The following is a 21487-nucleotide window of genomic DNA, read 5'->3' as shown; positions in this document are numbered from 1 at the left end:
AAGGGTTCACATATAACCATTGTAGAATAGGCAAAATATCAATAATGTATTTTGTAAACAGAAGTTCATATATATTCTAGGGCTGCTCGGTTATGGAAAAAAAAACATAATCACGATTCTTTTGTTCATAATTGTAATCCCGATTATTCAAAACTCAAATGTATTCGCCCTTCTGTGAATTTTTTTTATTTATAAATATTTCCCAAATGATGTTTAACAGAGGAATTTTTCACAGCATTTCCTATAATATTTTTTCTTCTGGAAAAAGGCTAATTTGTTTTATTTCGGCCAGAATAAAAGCATGTTTAAATATTTTGAAACCTATTTTAATAGCTTTATATTATTACCCCCTTTAAGGAATATATCATTTTGATTGTCTACAGAAGAAACTACTGTTATACAATGACTTGGGTAGGTAATTAAGCTCCTTAATGTCACTTTAAGCTGAATACTAGTATCTTGAAAAATATCTAGTAAAATATAATGTACTGTCATCATAGCAAAGATAAAATAAATCAGTTATTAGAAATGAATTATTAAATCTGTTTTGTTTAAACTGTGCTTTAAGCATCTTCACTGTTAGAAAAAAAAACTTTAGCAACAAAAGTCCTTCAGTCAGAGCAGTGAGGGATTTTCTCCTTTTGTTGTTTGATTAATAATAAAAACAGACAGCAGCAGGAATTGCGCGCTGTCTCTTTAAGAATAGTGCGGCTCTGATATTGTTTCTCTTTCACATGTCTTTTGATTCTCAACTTATGTTTATTGAGGGTTCATATGAATAATCAATAAACACCATGCTCTGACACAAATGTGCATGTATTTTACCATTAAAGCGCCCACATTAAGATGGCATTGACACACAACAGCATGTGCACTTTCGTGCTTTTAAAAAAATATGAATGCTTAAAACGTTCATCAATGAATGACGTGCATCCAGTGCTGCAATCGTTACATTACAGTACATACTTTTAGTCATTTTACATGGAACTGAGCTTTGCAGAGGAACAAATGTGTACAACTGGAAAGGGGGCGGTATAGGATGCAATAATCTTTCATCTCGATTAATGGTTTTTCATAATCGTTAGAAGCCAAAATCGAAATCAAAACCGGACTTAACTTATAAAAACTGAACATATAAAAACAACTGTTCTTAAAGGTTAAACTATTGCTACCAGCACAACCCAGTTTCTTCTTCTTCAATAGTCCCCTGTGTGTTTTCCAGCCATTTACCTCATATCTGACCCCTTTCCCACAGTGACAGTGAAATTTGACATCCATCTTTTTACAGTGAGGATCATTGAGAGACAACTGTTCTTCAGAAAAATCCTATAGGTTCAATATATGTTTAGGTCATTCCACTTTCTAATAATTAATTGGTCGTTAAGTATAGAATGTGGTCTTTAATACAACTCAAAAATGAAGTACGTAAATAAATAAATAAATAATTAGAAGAGTTCACATAAAAATGTACTGTTTAATATGAGGGATTGACACCATTTTACTATGGTATACTATTTGAGGGTCATGACTATTATGAAAAACATCAAATCTGTCTACTGGATAACAAAATATATAACAAAACGCTAACAAAATGATAATATCTGTAAATATGCAAGCTATATCCATTGTGCTATATCCATCTAACCATCTACAGCAGGGGTCACCAATCTCGGTCCTGGAGGGCCGGTGTCCCTGCAGGGTTTAGCTCCAACTTGCTTCAACACACCTGCCTGGGTGTTTTAAGTATACCAAGTAACACCTTGATTAGCTTGTTCAGGTGTGTTCGATTTGGGTTGGAGCTAAAATCTGCAGGACACCAGCCCTTCAGGAATAAGTTTGGTGATCACTGATCTACAGCATAGGTCCCAAACAGGGTTCCTGGAGGGCCGCAGCTCTGCAAAGTTTTGCTCAAACCCTAATCAAAGTGTCCAAGACTACTAAGCTACAACCAAAACCGCATAATTCCATAATGTATAGTACGCTAAAATCAGTTTGCAAAAGTATCTGGATGACTTACAACTTCCAGCGAGATTCTGAAGTGCGCTTCCCAAGCACGCCTTGCTATCCCATGAAGCCCCGCGAGAGAATTCATGAATGGGAGTGAAGCGATGCAACTGAAGCAGGTAAGTCACAAGTGATGACAAAATGGTGGATGAAGTTCTTCCGAATTCCATTCACACATTCACATTCATGCTGAACAGAACATACTTTTCTAACGGCCGAGTAGTACATTAAATTCAAATGCAGTACTAAGTAGTAGGTGGTTTCGGATGCAGCCTACTAGGGACTACTAAGCAGGTGTGAGTAGAAGGTGAATGGAATTAACTATGGAGAGCTGCAGCCCTTCATGTTTTGAGTTTGAGACCATTTGTCTACAGTATCTGTTGTTTAGTACTTCAAACTTGAACATGCTTTAAAGCCTTTAAACAAGTTTTGTTAAGCCAGCATTTAAAGTTGGTCCTCGCAAACTCACTTATTTACTTTTCGGCTTAGTCCCTTTATTAATCAGGGGTCACCACAGCAAAATGAACCACCAACTTATCCAGCATATGTTTTAACGCGGAGGATGCCCTTTCAGCTGCAACCCATCACTGGAAAGCGCCAGTAGACACTCATTCGCACACATACACCATGGACAATTTAGCCTACTGAATTAACTTATAGCGAATGTCTTTGGGGCGATGCAGTGGTGCAGTAGGTAGTGCTGTCGCCTCACAGCAAGAAAGTCACTGGGTTGCTGGTTCGATCCTCGGCTCAGTTGGCGTTTCTGTGTGGAGTTTGTATGTTCTCCCTGCGTTCGCGTGGGTTTCCTCCGGGTGCTCCGGTTTCCCCCAGAGTCCAAAGACATGCGGTAGAGGTGAACTGGGTAGGATAATTGTCAGTGGTGTATGAGTGTAATTAATTAATTAATTCCTTACATTTATTTAGCGCTTTTCTGGGCACTCGAATCGCTTTACACAATGGGGGGAATCTCCTCATCCACCACCAGTGTGCAGCATCCACCTGGATGATGCGACGGCAGCCATTTTGCGCCAGACCACACACCACACACCAGCTGATTGGTGGAGAGGAGACAGAGATGAAGCCAATTGGAATATGGGGATGGTAAGGAGGCCATGTTGGACAGAGGCCAGTGGGCAGATTTGGCCAGGATGCCGTGGTTAAACCCCTACACTTTTTCGAAGGACATGCTGGGATTTTTGACGACCACAGAGAGTCGGGATCTAGGTTTAACGTCTCATCTGAAAGACGGCGCTCACTGAGCAGTATAGCATCCCCGTCACTAATCTGGGGCATTAGGACCCACACAGACCGCAGGTTGGGCGCCCCCTGCTGGCCTCACTAACACCACTTCCAGCAGCAACCTAGCTTTCCCATGTAGTCTCCCATCCAGGTACTGACCGGGCGCAGCCCTGTTAAGCTTCAGTGGGCCACCATGTGAGAGTTGCAGAGAGCTAGCTCCCAGCTGTGTGAGTGGATGTTTCTCAGAGATGGGTTGCGGCTGGAAGGGCATCCGCTGCATATAAATGTGCTGGATAAGTTAATGGTTCATTCCGCTGTGGCAACCCCGAATTAACAAAGGGGCTAAGCCGACAAGAAAATTAATAAATGAACGAATGTCTTTGGACTTGTGGGGAAAACCGGAGCACCCTGACCAAGCCAAGGCTCGAACCTGTGACCTTGGCTGGATCAGTTGGCGTTTCTGTGTGGAGTTTGCATGTTCTACCTGTGTTCACGTGGGTTACATATGGGTGCTCCGGTTTCCGTTTTCTTTGTACATAATATATTCAAATATATTGTGTACAAAGGGGAAAAGTGTTTTGTTTTTTTTATTCATTTAAAAAGAATATATTTTAGAGCAGTAATCACAATACCGTGATATTTATATGCAAGGTTATCATACCCTCAGAATCTTATATCAGGTTTCCTACGGGTGCTCCAGGTTCCAGGTTGAATAGGCTAAATTGTCAGTAGGGTATGAATGTGAATGAGTGTGTGTGTGGATGTTTCCCAGAGATGGGTTGCGGCTGGAAGGGCGTCTGCTGCATAACACGTGCTGGATAAGTTGGCGGTTCATTCCGCTGTGGCGACCCCATATTAATAAAAGGGAAAAAGCAGAAAAGAAAACGAATGAATGAATCTCAACATTGCACAATGTTTGCCACCTCAGCTCAAATTGATAAATTCAATAGAAATGTACAATGTATTTTCATAAAGAAAATCTGAATGGCGCAGACTGCACAACATTCTTTTTTATATTTTCATCAAATTCTCTTCTTGCTTTGAGATCATCTTGCTTCTAGCTATGCTGTGTTCAATCATAAACTGCCAAAGAATGAATAAGACTCTACAGGTGAATACCACAAAGCCTGTCAGGAACACGGTTGAATTTTTTTCCTTAAAAAAAAAAAAGGGAGAGAAGGTAAAAGAACACCCAGACCCAGATTCTGGCCAGCATCTCATCAAAGATTCAACCATGAATTTTAAATTACTCAAGGAGAATGTAAAAGCGTTTTTAAAAAATCTGAAGCTGGATTATGTACTATGATTAAACAATCATAAACAAATGGATCAAAGTAATTAATGGAATATGAATGTCAAACTCCAAAAATTTGCCTTTTAAAACAAGTTTGCAGCTTAAACCAAGCAGTATAGGCAAAAAATCATGAATAGTACATGCTGGCATAGCGGACTGCAGTTCTTAACTTCATAAATTCATCTACAGTATATACTGCATCTGTTGCATTAGTAATCTTTACATCTCTCAAGTCACCCTTTAAGTAACCATATTTGACTTTTGGTAATTTTGCCAGTGTGAAGCTGAAACAACAGAAGCAAATATGCCCGGCATTATTTAGAAAAAGTGGTGTCAACACACCACAATTCTGATTATATAATTCAGTAAATCCTCTGGGGAAAGAATTATTTGACATTTTTACAGAAAACATTTCCAAGGCTAGCATATTACTGGGAGATCCACCAAACATGCTAACAAGGATGTGAATAGTTGCACGATGGGTTTCTGGTACTCTGACTTTCTACTGTGTGGGGAATCCATTAAGACACAAAATCTAATAAGTAACCGATTATTAAAATTACCTCTCTATTAAATCAGAATTTGAATTACCTTTAAAATAAAATGTAATGACGGTTGACATTTGCTTTGAGACCGTAATGGGCGATAATACCTGTTGAATGTGTTTTATTTACAGGTGAAGCACATCTCGACACCTTTATTACACCTCTCACATTTCAGATTACAGAGCCAGTGGCAATAACAACACATAAGGTGGCATTCATCATCACACTGTCCAATTTTGAACCAAATTGGGACTTGTGACACTTCTTTAAATTGGACCGAATTTAATTTTTGCCATGTGTCATCTGTTGTGCTGTGTTTTATTGTTTATGTAGTGTACAGGGAGAAGGAAATGTGATTAAGCTCTCCCAAACATCAATTAGATGGTCAATTGATTTTCTAGCAATTTGATTGGTCCTCGTGAGGGAATCATAGTTGAATCAGAGGTAAAAACTGATTGAGATTACCTCAGTGTTTGTGCCCTTACTGGACCTGCATGAAAACAGAACTACAGCAATAACAACCACAGCAATGATTTTAACCCCACCCCCTATTTTTAAACCTCATCATTCAGCACTGAATGTTAAATAAATTAATATTAAATATATTTATGTTAAGTATCTTTTTCCCCCCATCAATGTCACCAGTTTTCTAATACTTTGGCTTACAACTGAACAAAATACAGTATCCAATTTTGATGAGCCAATCAGCAAAATATGTAGCAAAAATGTCCTAGTGACATGCTGCAATATCTGAGATCTCATCCGGCTGTCATCCAGCTACTGAAGCGTAGCTGCCCCACCAGTGTCAAGTCATGGAGCAACCTCAAAAAAAAAACAAAAAAACTGAGGCCAGTGGCAGCCAATAGTTTGGAGTAGCTGAAGGCTTTGCAAAATCTGTCTAAAACAGCTGTAAAAGAAACTAATATTCCTTTCAGTCACCGTTATGCAGCCAATCTAGTTAAGGAGATCTAACAAAAAAAAAAAAAACACAATTTGCACCAAGGCATGCATAGGACAATAATCACGTTCAAGGTATACAGCTATTTGGTAAAGTCAAGGTTTTAAAACCGTCAAAATTTTCTGCTATACCGTTCCTAATGAGTAGGGCCAGATGGAATCTGCAGACATTTTTAGCTATTTCTGCTCAGAATTTTTGTAAAAATCTGCGGTTTAAACAAACAAAGCAAGTCTTTCACATAATAGACAGAAAATATTACTGTACAAACTGCATTGTAAATAAATCAGATGAACATTTTCATATTAATCAATAATGTTACTGTAATTAATTTAAAAATTAAATAAATATAGATTTACACACATTTACTAAAAATCTTTAGTACTTAAAAATCTGGGGAATTCTGCGCGCTCAGATTTAGTGTGGGCCTAGGTATGAGTTAAATTTTATTTACAATTTTTTTGGACAACAGTATGTTCAGCAGAGAAGATCTATAAAGTTGCCGATTTAAATTGTAAAAACATCAGTGTTTTTAAAACAAATTAATACAGCATAAGTTCAAAATTCATTTGAATTTTTTATCCTGACATGTTTACTGCTCCAAAATGTTTTAAATGTTTCTCAAATTCAAATATATTGCGTACAAAGAGGAAAAAGGTTTTGTTTTTTACTTATTTAAAAAGAATATAGAGCAGTAATCTGAATACCATGATATCGTGATATTTATATGCAAGGTTATCATGCCCTCAGAATCTTATACCGGCCCATGCCTAGTTGCACCTATCAGTTTTAGTTATAGGTTGTGTAGCCTAAGTAATTTAAATTAAATCATATCTCCTTGTAAAGTCATGACTTATAAATTACTGTTTCCAGGTCCAAGCCGCCACTCATTTGAATTGAGAAAATATTGGTTATGACCATATCACACATTGAAGTGAATATTTTATAAAATCATGGTTTATACAACAGTCTCTGACTGTCTGCATCACACACAGCTATAATTTAGCAATTTATAAAAAATAAAAAAAAACATAAATCACTGCAAATTCCACCAGCAACCTTCTTGCTGTGAAGCGATTGTGCTACTCACTGCGCCACCGTGCGCTAACAAGGAAATATAGATTTGTTGAGTCTACCCATACAGTTTGAAAGAGCAATAGGACCCGAAAACCGCTTTGGGTGACGTCACACTTAACAAGCAGATTTAAACTAAAACCACAATACAATTCATTTAAATTATTTCAGACAATTAGTTCAGGTGGGCTGGACTGTTATTTGTTAAACTTGCCAGTGTTGTACATTCACTGCTTTAGTTTTAACATTTTATTTTACTGTGTTATAGATATTGAAATGAATTGTAAATTAGGCTAATCAAATAAAGTTATGCCATTTCTGTTCAATTGCATGTCTTGGTCTCATTTGAAATATGTGACGGATAACAACTTAACATCAGACATTGAACCATGCAAAACCAACCAATCCACAGTTGCATGAGTTTAAGCATACACATTTACTAAATAATATTATATACATATATGCATATACATCCATACATATAAACTGTATATATATATATACATCCATACATATAAACTGTATATATATATATATATATATATATATATATATATATATATATATATATATATATATATATATATATATATATTTATATATATATATACACACACACTCTATATACATAAAGTGTTATTTAGTAAATAAGCTCTATGCTTAAACTCATGCAACTGTGGATTTTGTTCCACAGAAAAATAAAATAAAAATGCTTTTTCACATTTTCATTAAAAAATATCTAACAAACAGTTATACAGTTTGTTAGACATATACAAATAAATATTTATGCTCTCTCTTATGCTTTGAAAGTTCCAATTGTTGTTGTAGTTGTTTTGTCTATTTTTTTTTTTTTGAGTAGGAGCAAAATATGATTATTTTCTTTTTATTTTATTTCTGTAAAAAAATATCACACTGTTCATTTTGCTAAACTGAAATTTCGACCTGACCTTATGCATGTATAAATTGTTCTGAAGTTTTATTTTTGTTTTTTTTATAAAAATGGCAAATGTTTTAAAGTTTATTTCAATAACTTGCTGTCAAATTTAGCGAAGTTTAAATAACAATCTTAAACTTAGTCCTCCTGCACACTAAACATAATGTCACACTCCTATTTCACGCTAATTTAAAGCAGAACTAAGTAATTGCGATTTTCCCTTATTTTTTTAACCATGTTCTCTCACTGACAGGAGCTCCGTAAGAACAAAAAGAACCATGGGATCACTCTAAAATATTATTGGTTTTACAAATGAGACTCTACATAATGGCATCTCCCTTGATACTAAAGTGCAAGAAAAGCTCCATTATTAGTTAGCTGAATAACATCATTGGTTTTAATTGCATCTTGTATATGTCTGTATGTTTAAATCAAACGAGACTTCACAACACATCCAAGACGGCCACATGCAAATCCATTGTTTGTTCACATTGCATTTCAGTCTAACAGCATGAAATCCAAATAAAAGCTCTGCAATGCACTTGAGTAACACAAAAGTGGGTTGACAGCATGGTGGCACTGGGAAAACGCATAAACGCTGATTTTCTTGAGCCCACAGCTACTTATAATGAAGATTGTATTACAGTAAATAAGAAAAACTGAGAGAAGTCAACACAAGACTAAATCTAAAGAGGGCAAAAACGTCAATGCTTGTGCATGACTGTTCATGATCAAACGATCTTTGATAGCAGCTTACAAAACTTTGAGAGACTCTGTCTTACTCTGACAGTGTTTCAGAGATTAAAGCAGTTTGCATAATATGCATTCAACACATAAGCATACTATAAGATCTTGTAGAAAGTCAGCTCAACAGACAGAAGATGTGAGTATCTATCCCAAGGGACTTTAAAAGGCAAACAGGCAGCATACTTAAACTCTATTCACATGGGATCAGTTTTATCTGAGATTTTGTGATGTGTTATTTACAAATTATCCCTCCACATCTGATTTTTCTAAAGCACATTCACATGGGAAAAGCCTATAATTTTACTAAAATGCTAGGGCTACTAAATTATGAGGAAAAAACAAATCATAAAATCATGATGATATTGTTCATAGTCAATCACAATTTAAAACAATTATCAATGGCAGTGTTGCCAACTTACCGTCAAATTTTCAAAAAAGCGACTAGCGACAAATCTAGCGACTTTTTTTGTGTGTTACTGGAGATTTTTATAGACTGTCAATTGTCCATACTGTACTGTCCCTACTCTTCTCAACGAGCTACGTGTGATGCCGCTGGCCCCTGCCTCACAGCACTGACAGGTGGCTGAGTCAGTCCTCGTACAGCAGTCTCTCCCCTCTGCGTACCGACGGCAGATGATTTAGCACCAGCAGTGTGAAGGTATTTCCCTTGTACAGTCAAACCAATCTGCTTCTCCTTTATTTAAACATTTTAATTGGACTGTTTATTCTTTTCTTGTTAACAATCACAGATATTTTAGTGACAGTTTCTGAACTTTATTACATCTGAGAGATTACTGCAAATTCACTACACATCTATAATGACAAACTGTATTTAAACAGCAATAAATTTAGTAAAATTAACATGCTTATATAAAGTGTAGTGCAAATAAATACCCCTTTATTAACTATAGGCTGTGAAACAAACAGAAACGGTAGAACGTGATGATGTTAGTAATATGGAAATTGACGTATGATGCAATCTAGCGACTTTTCGGGCAGAGCTTAGTGCATTTTTATTGAAAATAGTTGGCAACAGTGATCAATGGGCCATATGACCCAAATGCTTTGGAAATGTAGTTGTTTCCCTATACGTAAGGATGCTATACAGAAGCAGAATGGGACTAAGTAAAAGCCAAATTTTTTATTAAAACTACAAAAGTGCTTCAGTTAAGAGCAGTGAGTGATTTTGACCGCGATTGTTTCTTTGTTTTTTGCTTAATAATGATAAACACAGACGGAATAAAGGTTAAGGTCAAGGCATGCAGTTCCAATTTATTCATTTTCACTTTCAGTTTCATTCTCAACTCTTTATGTTCGGTTATTATATAACAAACAATGGTTAATGTGAATAACCCCCAAGCACCATGTGCTGATACATTTTTGCATGTGTTTAACCATTTTATTGCCGCTAAAAGATGGGTGTCCGTGCATGTTCTGCTTGTCACAACAGCACAAGTTTACTGCTTTTAAAAATATGACTAAATCAAATTAGCTATAACCGACTTCAATGTTACTGTGGTTTGGAAAAGTCACTGTTTTAAAGCTGCAAAAATTTTCTGTTATACCATTTCTAGGGTATATGTTAGGGTTGGGTCGATAGGTGATGCCATCGTTTATCACCAATGGCATCGCGATCCTCCGCCACCGCCCCAATTGCAGTAGCAACTTACTTGCAAAAAATACACACTTAGTTTACACTAATACGTCTTAGTTTTAAAATGGCATTTTAGAAAAAAAAAGATCCACATCTACAATCTAGCATTTCTGAAAAGATATCCATTCACATTATAGCTATGAAAACGTACTTTGAGCACAAAACCCCTGAGAGCAATGCATGTCGGACAGTTTATCAAGGATGTACCGCTGGATCGCATCTCACTAGTTGTTAACCATGAAATTTAATCAATCTTATTAATTAATCTCTATCTAATGACTCTTTGGTCTTTTGAATCTATCAGTTAACATGTCACAGCGTCAGTACACTGCTTTGATCTTTCGCTTTTGCACTTGCACTTTTGTAATTTTAGCAAAAACCTCAGACACTGTTAGTTGGTTCCTGTTGGTAGTGCACCTTTTTTACCCGGCAAGTTTGTCGACAGCATTATAACAACACAGACCACTCTGCCTATTCATGCCAGAGTGCTGCGGAAAAATTGATTGACAGGTGGTTATGTGTGTAACAAATGTGTAACTCATATTTATTTATTTATGGTTTGGTTATGGCAGGGGTGTCAAACTCAATTCCTAGAGGGCTGAAGCCCCGCACAGTTAAGTTCCAACCCTGCTCAAACACAGTTACCTGTAGGTTTCAAACAAGCCTGAAGGACTCAATTAGTTTGATCAGGTGTGTTTAATTAGGGTTGGAACTAAACTGTGCAGAGCTGCGGCCCTTTTGGAACTGAGTTTGACACCTGTGGGTTATAGGTAAAACAAAGACCATGAGGGTCAGGTAGTTGAAACGGTAAGCTACAAATAATTAATTAGTTATGAATGATTTGATAATTTATAGATAATTAATTCACCTCCACCTACAACGACAATGCCGTCATCCATCGCAATGTTTCACATCAGACATTGTACCAACCCTCGTATATGTAAGTGTTTTTACTGTTTATTATTTTATTTACATGTTGTCAAAAACTATTTTATTTCCTTTTTTCTCAATTGTTTTTTATAATTGTTAGAGGGCAAAATTAAAATTTAATTTCATAGCCCTAATACATGCTATACATTAGGACAGCAAGATTTGGAAAAATGTCATCTTGCAATTATTGAGGTCAATATTGCAATATGCAATTGCAAAATGAAAAATACAGTATCACCCATCAACTTATAAAGCTACAATCAAATCTAAACAGTGGATAAAACGGTGCATGAAACAAATGTATATATGACCCCAGCAAATTCTGTCTAAATCACAGAGATGTCGATTCACACTTGACTAACATTATATTATTATATTACAAAACCTTAGTGTTTAGCAAAAATATGGTAGGTAATTTACAGGAGAATTATAACTTTACAAATTACAGACATGGCCAATTTGAATGGGATTAAGATCACAGACAACCTCTGTGATAATAACGAATGACTAGAGGTCATGAGGTGGAGTGGTTCTATCAATTGAAGTGGCACATCAAAAGTGAAAGATGGCTGATCACATGCAGCATATTAAAGGAGGCTTCTCAATACCTGCATCATACACTGGAAAATAACACCTCAAGGAATACTTGAATCCCAACTGATCAGATCTACAAGGCCAGGAAGGTTACCTTTTCATTTAGGCAGCGAAAATATTTCTATGAGCCCTGACAGAAAAATCAATAATATGCCATTCTCCTAAATACTCTTCAAATGAGAATATTTATTCAACAAAGGAAATCAACTAAAGGTAGATTTATTTCTTTTCAATTTTACACAGAGATAAGGGTAACTTGTCTTATCTGACTTTTACGGCGAGGCCATGATGTGTCCTTAAGCATTTTGACTGAACAGGAATTTAATTCAATGAAGGTCCAGCAGTCTTATTGGTGTATATATATATATATATATATATATATATATATATATATATATATATATATATATATATATATACATACATACATTTTTTTCACCCTTTTCCTTTAATCTGTAATTCTTCTGATCTTAGATTGCTTGACCTGTAGGATCAGACAGACTCACAATGAAACTTGCTTGTGACAATATTCTTATCTACAGGATGCATTTAAGCAATCATATTCAGCACTGAATATATTGTGTTTTTTTAATGTTTTTTTTTTTTGTGTGTGTGTGTGTGTGTGTGTGTGTTCTAATGTTTTTTAATGTATTTGTAGACTACTATCAAGATTTATGGTAATACAACAAACTGGAATAACTAAAGTGGTTTTATGAATACGGTCACCAAAGGGTCAAAGTTTAGCTGGATAGCATAACAATATTATCCCTTGTTGGTAGAGGCCACATCTACCCTGTACGGCAGCATAAAAGCACTTTATTTATAGATCAAATTCTTATTGGCATTCATTAGGGATGTAACGGTATTGTAAATACCGTCATACCTCAATATTAATTTTTTTCGATATTACCGTAGTCGCATGACTCGGTAAAACTTTAGGTCTTCTGAGAAAATTTGCTCAGGCGAATGAAGCGAACGGGAGGTACCGGAAACTACAATTCCCATCAGCCCAGGCTTGGCCATAATCCCTTGCGGTCTGTTGTTGCTACAGATCCAGTAATGCGGAAATGGAGTGTGCTGCTAGAAGCGGGGATGAAAAAGAGCTGGAAAACCCTAAAGCGGGTGTTGTCGCCACGCACGTACTGAATAGCGGTGTTGTCGCGCGAGTTCTTATAAGCTGTGTTGTCGCGCGAGTTCTTATCAGCTGTGTTGTCGCGCGAGTTCTTATCAGCTGTGTTGTCGCGCGAGTTCTTATCAGCTGTGTTGTCGCGCGAGTTCTTATCAGCTGTGTTGTCGCGCGAGTTCTTATCAGCTGTGTTGTCGCGCGAGTTCTTATCAGCTGTGTTGTCGCGCGAGTTCCTATCAGCTGTGTTGTCGCGCGCGTTCTGATCAGCTGTGTTGTCGCGCGCGTACTGTAAAGCGGGACGGAGGGTATGTCCAGCGCGGGGGCACTTTTGATCATTTTGGAAGGGAACTTTCTGTCCAAGACTAAAAAGGGCATGTGCACTGCACAGGTTGAGCCCTGTGTGTGCACGTGTCTGCAAGTGGGGGAATACGACTAATAATCAGTCATGGGGACTGCAGAATACAGCACACTGTTCAGATTGATGCAGACATGAGACCTCTATCTCACTCATGGTTTGTCCTCTCAAGTGGGGGAAAGACAATGCACAACGTTACCCACTGCTGTCAACCAGGGCCAAGTCATATCTCTCTTGTCCCAGAAACCTCAGTCCCAAATGAGAGGGTTTTTTTCTGTTGCAGGGGATATTGTAAATACCCAGAGATACCAGCTTTTACCAGATTATATTTATATGATAATTTTCCTTTAAACCAATCTCTATCTAAGTGAGTGAGTGATTAAATGTTGAATGTGATGAGTTTTCAACACTACTAAATTGAAACTTAATTTTTTTACATGGTTTAATATTTTTTTGTTATTAAAATTGAAGTTCCTGTTTCAAACTTACAGATAGATGGCTAATTTGTATGTCATTGACACTTTTGGCACTTTTTTGGAGTATTTTCATAAGTTTTGTTTTTTCCTGTAAATGATTCAATAAATACCGTACCGTGACATTCATACCGAGGTATTACCGTACCGTAAAATTCTGATACCGTTACATCCCTAGCATTCATAGATGGCCATAAAAAATGGCAGCATATTCTGCACCGATTACATTGAAGTCAGAATTATTAGCCCCCGCTTTCCTTTTTTTTTTTTTTTTTATATATTTTCCAAATGAAATTTAGCAGAGCAAGGAAATTTTCACAGTATGTCTAATAATATATTTTCTTCTGAAGAAAAAGTCTATTTGTTTTATTTTGGGCTAGAATAAAAGCAGCTTTCAATTTTTTAAAAAACGTTTTAAGGGCAAAATTATTAGTCTCTTTAAGATGGTCTGACCATCGATATACAATAACTTGTCTAATTGCCCTTACCTGCCTAGTTTATATATATATATATATATATATATATATATATATATATATATATATAGAGAGAGAGAGAGAGAGAGAGAGAGAGAGAGAGAGAGAGAGAGAGAGAGATAGAGAGATAGATAGATAGATAGATAGATAGACAGACAGACAGACAGACAGACAGACAGACAGACAGGTATACATTATACATAGAGGGAGGGTGGATGGATGGATGGATGGATGGATGGATGGATGGATGGATGGATGGATGGATGAAATGAAATGCCAACAAATCCAGCATATGTTTTGCACAGCGGATACCCTTCCAGCCGCAACCAAACACTTGGAAACACCCATACACTTTCACATTCAAACATACACAACATGGCCAATTTAGCTTATTCAATTGACTTATACCGCATGTCTTTGGACTATGGGAAACCGGAGCACCCGGAGAAAACCACCAGGACCACCATGACGTCCAGATCAGCTTAATGTTTCCCAAAATTACTGAATATTGCCAGTAGCTTTTACGATTAGCTTTTAAGAAAATGCAACAATGCAAATAAGTCACCTATAATGACATCAGCCAATCAGAATCATCATAATGTTTTCCAGTGGCTACATACAAATTCTAATGCATAGCTTCATCAGGTATATTTCCCCTTGATAAATAAACCTGAAACACAATAATGCTGAAGGAAAGTATCACTTTTCTCATGCACCATGTGTTGTTTGTGGGTAGTCAAAATACAGATTTCAAAATTGCTACCTGAAATTAGAACATAATTTACAGGTCCCACAGGTGCAAAGTTGATAACAGGTTATTATCAGTGACTTTTTAACTGCTGCTCTGAGGATATTTCCGGCTTTAGAATTGTGATTACATGCTTTAAGAAGTAGTTTGAATCCAAAAGCAGTATATACTAGAGGTAGTGGGTGTCTGCTGCTAAAAATAGCATCTGTGTATGTTCTAATAAGTGATTCTGCATCAGACTAAAAGTAGAGAAATTATATCAGTTTTATAAAAAACCTGCTGTTTATTGGTAAACATTTGGGTTTGTCTTCTAATATTTGCTAAAATACATAGTAGGTAATAATTCTGTCATTATTTACACACCTACTTGTTATTCTGACTTCTGCTTGAAGTCTAAGCATGTCAATAACCAACACTTTTTGCTGGTTGTCAAAAAATAATGAGAAACAACATTCAAAATATTCTCATTTGTGCTCTAAAGATGAACAAATGCACTTACAGTTTGTGTTTAAAATGAAATGTGTGTGAATAAATTACAGAATTAAAATTTTTGGGGGGAGGTGAAGTACTGCATCAACTCTCTGCACATTTGACCACGCCAAAGATTAAAGTGACTATGATGCTGAGTAGCCAGTATTAATATTTTAAATGCATTTTGTTTTCTACCCCATGTCCTCCCTTTATTAACTTCCATTGAATTTACAAGTAAAAGTGAGGAGTAATGCTTTAATAACCTGAGGCAACATGGTGCAACATTCACTTTAAAAATATAAGATTCTTGCGGTTCCTTCTTCTGCCACACTAGCTGCAGTATCCTCCTGAGACCCTCAAACACCCCTTCTGAAGGTGCCTCAAATACTACCCGCAGAAGTTCAAAATATGTTGCCTTCTGATAGGGTTACTGTGGGAATTATGAAAAGTCTTTACGGTTATTGCATAAAGTTGCATGTTCCTCATAAATTGGCTATAAATGCACATTTTAGTCACACATCCGTCCTGCTCATCATTTTAAAATGTTCTGACATAGGAAACACATTGTTGCACATTGTCTTCAGAAAAACTATTTATAGCTTAAAGTTATATTTAAAAAGCTAATTAAAACGTATTCATCCAACATTACAAATTTGTCTGTTTATATTACAAAGGCTGCACCAATAGCCTAGACTGTTATTTGTTGCCTGTGTAAACTCTACATATTATTGATTTTAAAATATAAAAATATTATTAATTTTGCTCTAATCAAACATGTAGCACAACAAAGAGGGTTGAAGTTTCATATCAACCTTTATTTGCATTAAACTCTTGAAAAAAAACAACAACAAATTTGCTTGAGATGTTTTACATTAACAGTACGAATTCCTTTCCCAGATAGCAGGCAGTAATTGGCCCGAGCTCGGCTGCCCTCCGGCGCCTCCGGCTCCGACTCGGCATCGGCGAGTGTTATCCGGGCCGAGTGCGGCCCGCAGCTCGCTCGCGCACATGCGGCTGTGATGCGGCTGTAAAGCACTGGCCCGATTCCGGTCAACCATATGGCAACCGATTAAGGCTGATGGCAACCGATTAAGTTCTTATTTTATCTAGTAATCTGTTAGCTCCACGTTTAATGATAATTTGAGAAAATATTCATGGTACGATAGCAAAAAAAAAAAAAAAAAAAAGAATATTTAGTGTGGATGGTCTCAATGTTTAGACGCAAACAAAACAATATTATTTATAAATAGATTATACATGTCATCTAGAGAAAAACTATGTAAAATTCGCTTATTTTTGAGATAGCACGCTACTGTGCTGACTGTTTTTGTTTTAAAGCAGAAGTTGGTTTCATAATAAACACATGCGTGACTAAACTCATGATCCACACTCCAATCCAGACGGTGGCGGTAATGCTCCAAAAAGCTGGTTGTCAACCACCATGGCACGAAGATCACAAGAAGAAAAAGTTTGGTTTTTTAAATATTTCATGTGGATTCCGGTCAGAAAGGTAAGCTTTTTACTGCTTGTGTACTGTATAATTAGCGAATTTAGAGCTTAAAACATTTCCACGGTGTTTGGTTGTAACAGCGTTTAGTAATTTAAAACAGTTTGATACGAAATGTAACTTGCTTTAAGAAACACGACTGGAGCTAATGTATGCTAACGCTAACAGTTACAAACACGCCTGAAAGTTCATTTTCCTTTAACACAATGTTAGATTGTAACGTGTGTAGTAACTGAAAACTATTTTAATTATTTTAAAGAAACATGAAACGAATTTGTGTGTATGCTAACTTTGCGTTAAAGAAAGTTTCTGTAGACGAATCCATTACCATGGCAAAACGTGTTTTTTTCCTGATTTAACATTATAAAGTACCGTGGATGTTGAAAAAAATCATTGTACAGGCGTTTACTTATCCAACAGTATTAATTCTGTGATTGTGTAAATAAAAACTAATCGTTTTGGATTAATAAAATATTATTGTTTATCTTGTTTATGCAGTTAGTCACGAAAAGTGATCGAAACTCGACTGTTTACTATTCTCTTTAAATTATCCAAGAGAAATATATTACTATGCACTTTAATTCATATGTGTTAGCCTATGTGAATCAATTATATCTTTTGCTCAAGCTGTAATGGTCAGTTAATGTAAAACTGAACGTCTTAAAGCAGATTTTGATGTTTTTTTTTATGTTATTGACAGTCATAAATTCTTATTTAAATGAATGGGTAACAATATTTGTTGGTTAAGTCTTGTTGTTCTTGTTTAACAAAGGTTAGTGAGATCATTTTGCAGAACATCACGACCAAAGAAGTCAATAGCACACTCTTTTGAACGGGAATAGGCATGTTATAGTTGTGTGCTAAAAGTCCATTATAAGCTGTAAACTGCTGATACATTTTCAACATAGATTGAGCTTTTCAGACATTACATTACTAATTGCTTCACAAACAGCTGAAATGGTTTATTGTTATTGGCTATCATCATCATCAAACATTTTTCACAATGGTAGGTTAATCTTCATGGGTACAGAATAATGCATGTGCTTGACCATCTTACAAATCTATGTCTCAGATTCATAAGGCTGTCACTCTGCATGAATCTCCGAATAAATCTTGTGCAACCTTCTGTGTACTGATTATTTACACTATAGGTATTATATGCATTAATTAACTTTGATAGTATTTCAGGATTTGAACTTTTCTTTACGGGAGGTTAACAACAATGTGATGTTTTATTATAGATGCATATGAGGAAGCTCGACTCAAACATCCATACGCAACTGTGATTTCTGACTGGTAGACAGATGAGGACGATGATTGCCTGTCATACATCTAAAGACAGAACAGGTTTGTTTGCAATTATTTTAAACACATACTGTCAACATTATGTCATTGATCTATTACAACCTGTGAGTTTTGCCCTGGCACTATACTAAAGTGATGTTTTGTTTTGTAAATGTATCTGATTAAGGGACAGTATAGACACATACCGTGATGAAGAAAAATTACTTGGAACAAAGAGGCTGGATAAAAGGCAGGTATGAAGATTTCAGAAATCAAAGCAGCACCACAAGTACCATCACCATCAATGATTATGGCAGAAATCTTAAGACCACCATCAAGATGCACAGATACTGTACATTCCAGTACACCAGGCGTGTCCAAACTACGGCCCGCGGGCCATCTGCGGCCTGCGAGGCTTTTTATAAATATCAATAGAATCTGGCCCGCTATACAAAAATGAACGTAATTCAATAAATAACCACCGGGTGTCGCTATTACATGCATTCAATTAAGCAGCAGTTCTTGTTATGATCTATCTATCTATATCTATCTATCTATCTATCTATCTATCTATCTATCTATCTATCTATCTATCTATCTATCTGTCTATCTGTCTGTCTGTCTGTCTGTCTATCTACACACAGTTGAAGTCTGAATTATTAGCCCTTCATTGATTTATTTCTTCTTTTTTAAATATTTCCCAAATGATGTTTAACAGAGCAAGAACATTTTTACAGTATGTCTGATAATATTTTTTCTTTTGGAGAAAGACTTTTGTTTTATTTCGGCTAGAATGAAAAGCGGTTTAAATTTTTTCATGAACCATTTTAAGGTCGAAATTATTAGCCCCTTAAGTCTTCAGAACAAACCATTGTTATAAAATAACTTGCCTAATTACCTTAACTTGACTAGTTAACTTGATTAACCTAGTTAAGTCTTTAAATGTCACTTTAAGCTGTATAGAAGTGTCTTAAAAATATCTAGTCAAATATTATTTACTGTCATCATGGCAAAGATAAAATAAATCAGTTATTAGAAATGAGTTACTAAAACTAATATGTTTAGAAATGTGTGGAAAAAATGTTTAACTCTCCGTTAAACAGAAATTGGGGAAAAAATAAACGGTGGCTAATAATTTAGGGGGGCTAAGAATTCTGACTTCAACTGTATATATATATATATATATATATATATATATATATATATATATATATATATATATATATATATATATATATATATATATATATATGTGTCTGTGTGATGTATGTAAAATTTGGCCCGCGACAACGTTTGTTTTTTTGCATCTGGCCCTCGGCCCAAAAAGTTTGGACACTCCTGCAGTACACCTATGAACATTTACAGTCTTTGTTCTAGTGCAGTTTGAGATCAAGACAGAACTTATTGCATCTCGTGATGTCTTTGTAAGAATTGAAGACATCACTAAATTTGTTAAGGTTTAATGCAGCTAGAAAGTAAAGATCAAATAGAGAATATCAGCAGTGTCTAACCCACTGTTGTATTTACAGAAGTTGTATGAGAATAAGCTACAGGTTGATTTATACTAATCTGTTATTTTTCTTTTTTAGCACGACTGACTGAAGTTTTAAAATCATGCAACGTCATAAAGCAGCAGCTGGGCCTGATTCTCACAAAACCAAAACAGACGTGATGAAATTCCAGATGTAAACACATTTGACCTTCCTTTGGCCAATTTGATTTGGAAAAGCTTGAAAATCAATTAAAGGAGCAGCCCGAACAAATGAAGAAACTGGTAAGTTCAAGCTCTTGCTAATTTCAAAGTGTTTTAAGTTTATTTGTTTTTTTTGATAGTTTTTTTGCTTCGTAGGTAGCCTACTTTTTTCCTAATTTTTTCTTTTTTTTTACATTAGTACTTGTTCACTACTAATTATCTGTTTATCTTTTAATCACAGATGGAGTGAGGACAAATGTCCTTACCACGCCACTGATAAAGAAGTGGAAAAATGCATTACAAGGTAGCTACAACTTGCCCCTGACAGGGATGGAGGAAGAAAGAAGAGAAAGCTAATGTGTCAAATGTCTACATCACTATTTTGTTTTATTTTTTAAACAACATTTTAAGTGTATTAGGATGTTCCCTGATACTTGAACAATTTGTTTCTTTAATTTGCATTTATATATATATATATATATATATATATATATATATATATATATATATATATATATATATATGTATATGTATATATATGTGTGTGTGTGTATATATGTATGGTATGTGTATGTATGTGTGCGCGCCAAATTCTGAAGAAACATCTTGATACATTTTTAATAAATGTAATACAAATAAAATTATAAATATAAAATTGCACAAGACGTGTATATATATGAAATGTATAATCATCTCACTCATGTCTTGCTGTTTGTGCAATTGATTTTGTTCAAGTTTATTTAAAAAAAAAAGTTTGACTTTATACTTCTGCAATTATATATATATATATATATATATATATATATATATATATATATATATATATATATATATATATATTTGTTTGTTTATTATTATTTTAATGTTTTATTAAAAAATGTTTCAAGATGTTTCTTCAGAATTCTGCAGTACTTTTTACAAGTTTGACTTGGATATTTTACGGATTGTCATTGGTATTTTTAAGATGTTTCTTGCTATATCTTAAATTGGTTTCTATATTTAGGTTTATATAAAATTTAGCTGTTTTTTACATATTTTTAATTGAAGTCTGTTGGGAAAACAGGGTTGTTTTAAAAAAACATCTGTGTTTGTGTGTAATTTTTAGATTTTATGTTTAAATCTTTCTGTGTCTTTATTGTGTTGTTTTATTGTTGTTTTTATATTGATATTCTTGTGCACTACAAAATTATTTATAAAATTTTAGTACTATTTTTTTCATGCAATCAATAAACGTTTAACATTTATTTATTTTGTCATTTGTCTGATTATTTTTCTTACAGAATATGTATGCAGTTTGCACTTTATTCAAAGGTTAAACGCAGTGCTTACACTTTGTGTTTACATTATAGCCTGTGTTTGCTGTTATATAAATTCAAATGGTTGT

The 21487-nt window shown here is 35.2% G+C and overlaps 1 protein-coding gene across 12 annotated transcripts in view; it reads right to left on the bottom strand.

The window, feature by feature from the left end:
• Positions 1-21487, bottom strand: part of cadps2 (Ca++-dependent secretion activator 2) — a 365750-nt gene that overhangs the window by 343172 nt on the left and 1091 nt on the right. The gene's annotated exons all lie outside the window — the stretch shown is intronic.

The sequence above is a fragment of the Danio rerio genome, chromosome 25, assembly GCF_049306965.1.
Source record: "Danio rerio strain Tuebingen ecotype United States chromosome 25, GRCz12tu, whole genome shotgun sequence".
NCBI lineage: Eukaryota > Metazoa > Chordata > Actinopteri > Cypriniformes > Danionidae > Danio > Danio rerio.
Note: the sequence above shows the minus strand (reverse complement) of the source record. Positions and strands in the feature narration are given on the sequence as shown.